Raw genomic sequence first — 11,460 nt, forward strand, 5'->3', positions numbered from 1 at the left:
ATTCTTCTAATGCTGGAAGTAATTATAAATTATATATTACAATTGGATTAGTAACAGTTATTATATTATCCGGTGTAATATATAAATCAAAATTCAAATCTGATGATAAAGATGATTCCAATGATAACAAACATATTATACCAGAAAATAAGTCAAATCATAAATCAAATGAAAATAAATCTAAAATATTATTAATGGATTAAAATATGATGAAAAAAGAACAATATTTAAGAGATTTATATTATAACCCAGAAAGTGAAGTATCATATTCTAACGTTTCGGAATTATGGGATAAAATTAAATCTGATAAAGAAAAAATAAAATATAGTGAATTAAAATCATGGTTACAAAATCAACCCACATATCAAATTCATAAAAAGATGGATAAAAAATATTTAACAAGAAAAGTAATGGTTTCATATATTGACCAACAATGGCAAGCTGATTTAATTGACATGAAAAACTTAGAAGAATATAACAAAGGATATTTTTGGATACTAAATGTTATAGATATATTCAGTAGATACGCATGGAGTATCCCGATTAAAAATAAAACTGGTATAGAAGTTACAAATTCTTTCAAATTAATATTTAAAGAAGCTATCCCAGATAAAATACAATTTGATGAAGGTAAAGAATTTTATAACAAACATTTTAAAAAACTATTAACTGATAACGATGTAGAATATTTTTCAACACATTCAGATAAAAAAGCATCCGTTATAGAAAGATTTAATAAAACATTGAAAACTAGAATGTGGAAATATTTCACCGCTAATGAAACATATAAATATATCGATGAGTCTATAAATATATTAGATGATTTAGTTAAAGGTTATAATAATTCTAAACATAGTTCTATAAATATGAAACCTATACAAGCTAGAAAAGAAGAAAATTCAGAAATAGTTTGGAATAATTTATATGGTGCGTTTGTTACACATGATTTTGGAGAACCTAAATTTAAAATTGGACAACATGTTAGAATTTCTAAATATAGAAAAACATTTTATAAAGGTTATACCCCTAATTTTACTGAAGAAATATTTAAAATTAAAAAGATAATATTAACTAAACCATTTGTTTATAAATTGTTTGATTTAAAAGATGAAGAAATATTAGGTTATTTTTATGAACAAGAATTATCATTAGTACCAAACCCAGATGAAATAGAATACAAAATAGAAAAGGTATTGAAAACAAAAACTCTTAAAGGAAAAAAGTATTCTTTGGTGAAATATAAAGGGTATGATGATAAATTTAATGAATGGATTTTATCTAGTAAAATTAAAAGAATAAATGAATAAAGATTTATTTATATTTGAACCACATAATATGTTAGTTACTGGAGTTACAAATTGTGGTAAAACACACTTCATATTATATTTATTAGAAACTATTTATAAGAATCATTTTGATAATATAATATTATTCTGTCCTACTTATGAAATGAATGAAACATATAATAGAGATATAGTTAAGATAAAAAAGTTTATTATATTAGATCCTAAAACAGTAAAAGAAAATTTAGATAATTGTATTAAAATTGCATTAGATATTTATAAAGGATCAAATACATTATTTATTATCGATGATTGCGCAAATTTACATGATTCAAAAGTTAGAGAAAGTGAGTTATGTTATTTAGCTTTCTCTGGTAGACATTTTGGGATAACAACATGGGTTTTAAATCAGAAATATAATTCAATTGTGAAAGACTTTAGAGAGAATATAAGATTTCTAGTTTTATTCTACAACAAAGATAGAAAATCTATGCAACAATCATTAGAAGAAAATCAAATTATACCTACTGAATTACATGATGAATATATGAATAAATTAAAGAATAATAAAGGTTCAAAATTATTAATGAGATTACAATTTCCATATGAATATAAATTTATAAAATAACTATTTGTATACCAATGTATTAGATACCCTAATACCTGATACCCTAATACCTGATACCCTAATACCTGTTACCCTATTAGATACCTTAAATAATTTAAACCCCCTTTTTTTATTTACTATCATTTTATACAATTTTTAACCTTTATTATTTTTGAGTGTTAGATAATCAATTTCTGAATCAATTTCTGAATCACTTTCACTATCAGATGACCCTAACACCATATTTAAATGCTCTACCGAATCTACATTAACATCTTTATAATTTTTTTTCACCTTTTTCACCTTTTTCGCCTTTTTTTCCTTTTTTATCTTTTTTACCTCATCATCAATAGTTGTTTCATTTTTTAACTTATTCTTCCAATCAAATTTATTATTATTTTCTACTTTAAGTTTTATAGAATCTTTATTATCAATATGTTTAACTGTAACTATATCATCATGTGGGCGTATGACATCATTTTCATTATCATCTTTATTAGTGTTTGCTCCTAATATTTCATTTACAGTGTTTGATCCTAATATTTCATTAGCATTGGTTAAATCTAATTCATCTTTATTAGGTGTTGCTAATAATAAATCTTCATACATTTTTTCACCATTTACTTTTTTATTTGAAACAAACTTTGTAACATATCTAAATGGGTGTTCTATAAATTCTTTTTTACCAACACGTTCTATAACATTAGTAATATGTGAATTTGTATTCATATGTTTATTCCAATTTGATGGAGCGTTTGAAAATTCACCATTACAATAACCACAATAATTTCTATTTTCACTAACATCTAATATTATTGCATTATTAGATGTAGAAGGTATTATGTTATTAGATGTAGAAGGTATTACGTTATTAGATGTAGAAGGTATTATGTTATTAGATGTAGAAGGTATTACGTTATTAGATGTAGAAGGTATTATGTTATTAGATGTAGAAGGTATTATATTATTTGATGTAGAAGGTATTATATTATTTGATGTAGAAGGTATTTCATTATTATCAATTACATTACTTAAATTATCAACAACTTCACTTTTATTATTATCGATTTCTATTAGTTTAGTTTTATAATTTTTAAAAATAGGATCAAATATCAAAGCTATATTACAAGGTATTACATAATATAAACCATCATTATTTTCATGTGTATCGATGTATGGAATATGTTTATATACTTTACCTCCTTCCATTTATTATATACATTTTTATTAAAGTTAAAATTTTAATACATAACACTATCTAATTGTGAATTTACAATATTTAATTGCGCGTCAGATATAATATAAATGTGCATTTTAAAATTTTTGATTCCTTTATTCTTTTTCATGAATAATTGTATTCCATCTTTTGTATTTTGTAGTTTTTTTCCAGAACCATGTAATGAATTATCTTCAGTTGTTCTAAAATCTAACCATAATGCATATTTATTACCGGTATAATAATCAATTTGATTAATGTTACAATTTTCAAATGATTTTACTTTTTCATTCATAAAATGTTTTTTAATTTCTACCCATTGATCTATCATTCTCATTCCTTGACAAAATATTTTATTCGCTATTCCTTCGATAGTTATTTCTACTTTTGTTATTTCAGGATTATAATAATTGTCAACATTTATTGCGCCATTAGTATACGTTCCAATGGTAAAAAATATTAATATACCTTTAATAGATCTTCTAGGAAAGTTAATATTCTCATTAATTATTTCATCATTTGCATTAATAGTTACAGTTTTAAATTTATCAATATAATCATATAATAATGAAAACCCTTGATTGTATTTAGTTTGAATTATATTTGAAATATTTTCATCAGTTACTGTATCATATTCTAAACATATATTCGATAATTTATAACTCATATCTTTAACAACGCTAGATAATACAATTTCATTTACAGGAGCAAATGTTATCTCAAATATAATATCTTCTTGAATTGCGTATTTATATAAAGGTGCATTATTATTTATCAATTCAAAGTCTAATGGAATTTTATATTTGCTTCCATATATACTTTTTATCAATTTATCTACATCATTTGTTAATATTGCGCTATTAGCTTCTGATCTTAATTTATTTTGGTTTTCCGATTGGATGCCTTGAAATATCATATTATTTCTATTTTCTTTAGTTAACCATAAATCTTTATAATGCATAAATAAATTATAATCATCTAATGAGAAAACTGTTTCAGGACCAATCTTTATTGTTAACTTTTTAATCAAATATCTCCCAACATTATCAACAACATAATTATTATTATTACCGATTACTTTTATATCAGCTGATAAATAAATACTGTTTGGAACATAAAAAGTATTTTGTGTTAATCTAGGAATTCTAACGTATAAAGTTTCATCGGGATTAATATTTGAAGGGTTATGAGTAATTATATGATGTGATCTTTCTGCTTTAATAGCGTTAGATATTCTAGAAATCTTCGAAGGACTTATATAAATCCCACTCATTTATTTAACAAAAAAAATTAATTATTTATTTTTGATATTTTTTGATATCATGGTTTACTTGATATTTTTTGATATCATGGTTTACTTGATATTTTTTGATATCATATTTACTAACCCAAAAATAATAGCACTTACAACTGTAATTAAAAATAAAATAATATGTTCAGCAGCAAAGTTAATAATGTTTCCTGCAGATTTCAATATAAAACCAACAATTGATGCAATAACTCCTGGTAAAGCTGCAGCAGATTTCTTTGATAGTTCCCATAAATATTTTGCTAATTTCTTTAAACCATCTTTAACTTTATCTTGTATAGAATTATTGCCTGGAGGTTTATCTGGTTTATTAGGAGTGGGAGTAGAAGTAGATTTTAAAGCATTTGATATAGCTAAACCTATTGTTGTAAATAACATAGTTACAGCTGTTAGAATTGAAAGAATTGTTATTCCTTCTAATTTAAATAATAACTTTATTCTGTCTTTTAGTGATATTTCAGAATTTGGTTTAATCAACAAATCTTTAAAAATAACTTTTAATCTATTTATATTATAATCATATGATTTTAATAATAATTTAATTTCTTCTTTTTGTAATTCTATGTTATATTCTAAATCATCAATTTCTTTTTCTAAATATGCATTTCTTTTTTTAAATTCAATTTCTTCAATAACTTTATTATCTCTATCTAATTTTAGTTGTTCTATTTCTTTATTTTTATCAGTTCTATCTTTTTCCAAATACATAATTTTTTGATCTCTTATACTTTTATTATGTGCAATTTTATCAGCTGATTCTTGCGTACCTTTAATTTCTCTACGTGCTTGTTCAGGAAATGATTCTAATTCATCATCAGTTAAATCAAGTAATCCTTTTTCTAGTAAATATTCCAGTCGATTTATTCCACCACTATTCATTTCTTCTTCTGAATCACTTAATCTATTAATTTGTTTTTCTAATTGTAATTGTAATTGTAATTGACTTGAATCATTATCAATTGGTTGAGTGTCTCTTCTCGATGTTTCGGGTGTTGAAGATCTTAATTTATCTAATCGATTTCTATTCTCTTCCATTTCTGGTTCTAAATTATCATAGATTTTCTCAAATAACTCATTAATTCTTTGTTTAAATAATTTTTTAAAGTTATCTATTTCTTCTTTTGTTACATCTTCTAGTTTATTATTATAAATAATTTTCTTAATTCTATCTGGTTCTAACTTAAGCAAAGTTGATTCTGCCAATATTTTGTTTTGATTTTTATAAGAGATATTAATATAAAATTCACCATTTAAATTATCACCATCCAAATAATAATAATATTCACCATCTAAATATTTTAAATCTTTTACTAAAAGTCTAGCGCCTCTATCATTTATATTATAACCAGATTCTTCAAATAAAGGTTTAAAATCATAAATAAATTCATTATATTCTAATTCTTGTCTTGCTAAATCTGGATTTTCATTTTCAGTATTTATTCTCTTTCTATTTGTTCTATCAAATTCATCTGTTGATGGGATTTTAGAACCACTATCTGCTAAATTAGAATTATATGTTGATTCATCATCATTATCAATATTAGTTTCATTAAGATTAGCGCCTGCATCATTATAATCATCATCAATATATCCTTCATTATTATTTCCCATTTCTTTCATTTCATAATCTACTCCACCTTTTGCCATTTATATAATAAAAAAATTAAAATTTAAAATATAATATTCCTCCGATTACAATTCCTATACAAGTTATAGCTAATTTAGTATTTTCATGTGATTTATTATCATTATCAGTTTTAATTATATCATGTTGAATTTTAACAGTTCTATTATTTTCTGATGTATTGTAATCTTTTATTTTAGAATCATTAACCAATTTATTATTCTTAGTTTTAGTTTCTGTTGATTGAATGTGTTTTTTATTTTTTTCACCTTCCATTAATTTTGGAGCAGTAATAATCTTTTTATTTATATCATTTAATCCAAATGAATTATTTATTGTTGCAGTTTTAATTAGATTATTATAACCAATTATATTTCCCATCTTTAATACTAAATCATTAGAAATAATTAATAGATTAGGGCCTATACAATAATTAAGTCTTACATGAGATTTATCTAAATAATTTTGATATCTTATAATGTTTTCTGGAATCGATCTATTTTTATCATTATGAATTGAATCTTCAAATAAAACTTTGAATTGTTTTTGTGTATCGAATGATGTATTCAAATTTCCAATTATCGGTGATCTTGTTTCAACTTGTGATCCTAGAATACAAATCAAATAAGTTCTAATAGATTGATTTATTCTTTCTATACCTGATTTAGTAAAACCTTCACTATTTTCTAAAATAAAATAAACCCAACCATTATTGTTTTCTTGTTTTAAATTATCATAAAATTTCGGTAATTTATTGAAATTTAATGTTTCTAAATCCTTTGTTTCTATTTTACCATAACCTAATTTTTTATTATAGATATTATAAAAACTATTAGATGGTATGGGAAGTGCACAATATTCTGCAATCTTTCTAGGGCAAGGAAGTGATCTTATTGTTCCAATTTTTATTCTAAAATCAGAATTATTTATATCTATATTAAATTCATTGCAAATTTTATAAAACTTTGATAAATTAATATTATTATCCAATTCTTTAAAATATCTAGATCCTGGTAAAGCGCACTCTAATTCATTTAATATTATTCTGATTTGAAAGTATGTATGAAATCTAAATAAACTTTGAATTAGTTTATATTTAGAATTATTCAAATGATCATTCCAACTAATTCCACATCCTGTTGTTGCACAATAAACAGCAAAATTTAATTGATTCTGCCAATACTTCATATTAGATTTTAATAATCATTGTTTTTCATCTTTCAATTTTTTAAAATTAATCAAATATACATGAAATATATTTTCCATCTTTGCATTAAAATTATTACTTTCAGTAACATAAATATATAAATCAATTAATGAATCTAAAACTTCATTTCTATATGTAATATCTTCATTAAAATCTATTGCTGGAATATTATATTTAATTGATTTATTATATTGGAAAGCTTTTGGAAAACTATCTGCCATTTATATAATTAAAAAATTAATAATTAACTAATTCTTTTAATAATTTATCTTGTTCTTCAACTGTTATATGACCATTTAAACTTATTATATAATCTAGTGTGTTCTTTAATTTATTAATTTCTTTTATATTAGTTTTAATTTTTTCTTTATTACTTTTTATATTTAATTTTGAACTTATACCAGTTAAAACACTTGAACTTAATCCTAATACACCAATTGATATAGCTAAAGGTGTTAATGGACTGAATATTGCTAGAAATGTTATTACAGAACTAATTGTAACCGAACCACTGATAATCAAATAATATATAATTTTACTTTTTAAATATTTTTTCTTTTTTATCTTTAAGTCACTTTCAAATTCTAATATTTGTTTTTCTAAATATGTTTTTAATTTAGTTTTATTTATATCATGAGGAATATTATCAATACTATCAACTTTATCTTCCATTTATTTAGAATAAAAATTACTAATTAGTAAACTTATAAGCAACAAATATAACAATAACTGTTCCACCTAAAATCCATATTATTTCATATTTCTGTTGTTCTTTACTTGGGGTATAATAATCTGATAATTTAGGTTTGTATAGATGTAATTTTTCTTTATTTGTTACCGCGTTATATAAACTCATTGCATCATCAACTGATTGAAAATCTCTATGTGAAATCTTCTGATCATATAATTCTTTATTGATGTAATCCATATAGTTTTGTCTCTTTTCTCTATATTCTTCTGCATCTTTATTGTATTTCTCTAACGCTAAATTATGTCTTCTTTGTTCTCCTAATGAACTATTTTTATCAATATGTTTAAATAAATAACCACCACCTGTAAATGCTAAAGCGTTAACAATTGCTGATCCTATAATAGTTATAATTGCAGAAGCCATTTATTTAGCAAAAAAATTATGCATTTATATGGGAGGAATATATTTTTGTTTTTCCAAATAATCAATTGTTAAATTAGATAAAGTAACTGCTAATGTTAATTTTAAAATATCATTTATATCAAATCTATCAACATTAACACTTCCCATTTTGAATACTTTTTTTAATACCATTGAATAACCAACAGTTCCAACTGATAGTAATGCGCCATTATATAATCCAGTTATTATCCACTTATTATCACTCATTTATTTATCAAAAAAATTACTATCATCAAAATATTTAGTTAACTTATTTATGATTAATTCAACATTTATTTTATTACTAGTTTTATGATTATCATATATTTTGGTTAATATGTTTTTAATATCATCAATAATTCCATCTTCATTTAATTCATAATATTCTAAAGGTGATTTAATTAAATCAATTACTTTTTCTATATTATACTTTTCTTTATCAATCATTGATGCATTGTTAAATGATTTACTTTTTATATCAGTAATTACATCATTTAGTTTAATTCTCATTTCTTTACCATGTTTAAAATCAAACCCAAAACATATACTCGGTCCAACAGTTATATTCATTTATATAATGAAAAAAATTACTCTCTACATCTTATAACTAATTCATAAATTACAGGGAAATTATTTAAATCAATTAAGTATCCATTATGATTTCTAATTTCTAATCTAAAATTATTAAATTTAGGAATGCAAGGTTTGAAATCACATTCTGTTAAATTATAATTTATTTGCGTTCCAAATTCTTTAACATTCTTCAATGGTAAAATGTTTAGTAAACCAGAATTACAAGTTATATCTTTAGTTGCTTCGAATGTTTTTGTAGGATCGATTAAATTGCAATAAATATAAAAATGTGTGTAAGGTATTAAGTTTGGTGTAGCATCAACATTTGAATAAAGTTTATCTGGTGTAATTCCTAACAGTTTAGCTATAGGTTTTTTAACTAAAAATTGATATTTCTCACTACGAGTTAACCTAATCCTTATTTTATCAGAACTATCACTTTTTAAAAATCTAATACTAAACCCGGAATTACTACCTAATTTGTGCCAGGTTTTTCTATTAATTTCTTGTGCTAATGTATCTAAATTATATAACCCTAGTTTTAAATATATATGATACCTTTTATTTTTTTCCTGAACTATAAACAATTTATGATCAATAGTTTTATCCGTTATATTATAAAAAGAATTACATAAACTTATATTAACTAATTTTAAATCTACACAATTCTTAAATTCTCTATCTAATTGAACTAGTAAATTATGAGATTTATAATTTGTAAGCCTTCTAGAATCTACAAATATTCTGTATTCTTTTAATTCTACCATTTATTTTACATATTTTCTTATTCGAAATCTATTTCATGGTGCCCTTTTTCATTCTTACCTTTGTATACGAAATAGAAATCTCCAGAACATAATTCTTCTAAATCTTCACTTGATAATCTATGAAATCTATCTGGTAAATAAGTTCTGAATTTATATGTATTTCCTTTTAATCCTTCATATTCTAAATGAATTACTAATTTATCTCCATATTTATTAGTAATTGTAACAATATTTGTAATTAAATATTTCTTATGAATTGTTAACTCAGTTAGTTTTTTAAATTTATAATCTACAGATTTGACGCTTGAAGTATCTTTAATTCTATCTAAGAATTCACTGTGTACTTGTTTACTCTCCATTTATTATACAAATTTTTATTGAAATTGATTAACACGCTAGAATCCTTTTCATAATCTCATTTTCTTTTGTTTCTTCTCTTTTGAATTTTATATATTCATCTAAATTGCAACCATAGGCGACTGTGTGGATTCCATCATCTAAAATATATCTTTTATCATCAAATGGGTTTAGACTTATCTTCTCTATTTCTTCAATAAACATTTCGTGGTACTCAGATCTTAAACATTTCATCTTATGTTTTCTAACTTCTTCATTAAATATACAATTGATGTAATCTTTGAAATGAATATTCTTTTCTACTACACTTTTGGTTATTCCTTTTAACTTTTTAGCTTCATGAGTTTTAGTTTTATATGAATACATTTTAGATCTAATACCAATAAACTCTATCATTTCTTCACCACCTAATTCATCCTTAAACTTCCCTGGAACTTTTTTATTATCATTGCTAAACAATTCATGATTTTTTGGATAATTACTAAAATCAAAATGGTGTTTTAATGTTTTTAAATCATCTGTTATGTTATCAGTTTTTATCTTTAATATGTAACTGTCGGTATCAAAGTATAGAATTTCTATGTGTTTTTCTCCAAAATGGGGTTGTAATATGTTATAGTAAAATTTATACATTAGTAATTTTGAAATTTCTAGAACTGATGCACCAACATAGATTGGTTTATTGAACTTCATAGAAGTTCTTCTCATCTTAACTGCTGCTAAATTTTCATCAAATATTCTGTTACCTATAAACTTAGGATATGATTGTAAATGCCTAATTCTTTTACCATTACTGACTAACTCGATATCATTTCTATTTCTAATATTTTCACAAGTCTTACCATAGAATGCATTATTCATTAACTTGAAGAAATCCTTCTCAAAATCAGTTTTAGATTTAGTTCTCTGTGTAGTATTAAAATCTATATATTTTTCTAACCATTTAGATTGACTGAATGAAATATATCTATGTACTTTTTTTAATATCATTCCTTGATTCAAATAAAACTTCAACATTCTATAATGTACTACATAATTATATTTATCTTCTTGAGTCACCATTAACTTTTCAGTATGAATATGATTATCGGGTTTAATTCTTTTTTGATAATTTGATAATTCTTCATGTTTAACAGTTTTATGTTCGGGACAATATGCTAGATTTCTAGATTTGAATTTAATATTTTCGGGGTATTCAAGGTCTACAACAAAGAAGTAACCAGTATCTGAATCATCTGCAATATCTAGGATTCTTTTCTTTCAATCAAATTTATCAATTTGTAAAACTTCAGTTATTTCAAACATCCCATAAGGTTGTGGTTCCATCATTGCCCAACCATAAAGATTATTTGCATCTATGTATAATAATTTATATCCAGGATTAT

Source organism: Tubulanus polymorphus, chromosome 10 (assembly GCF_964204645.1).
Source record: "Tubulanus polymorphus chromosome 10, tnTubPoly1.2, whole genome shotgun sequence".
NCBI lineage: Eukaryota > Metazoa > Nemertea > Palaeonemertea > Tubulaniformes > Tubulanidae > Tubulanus > Tubulanus polymorphus.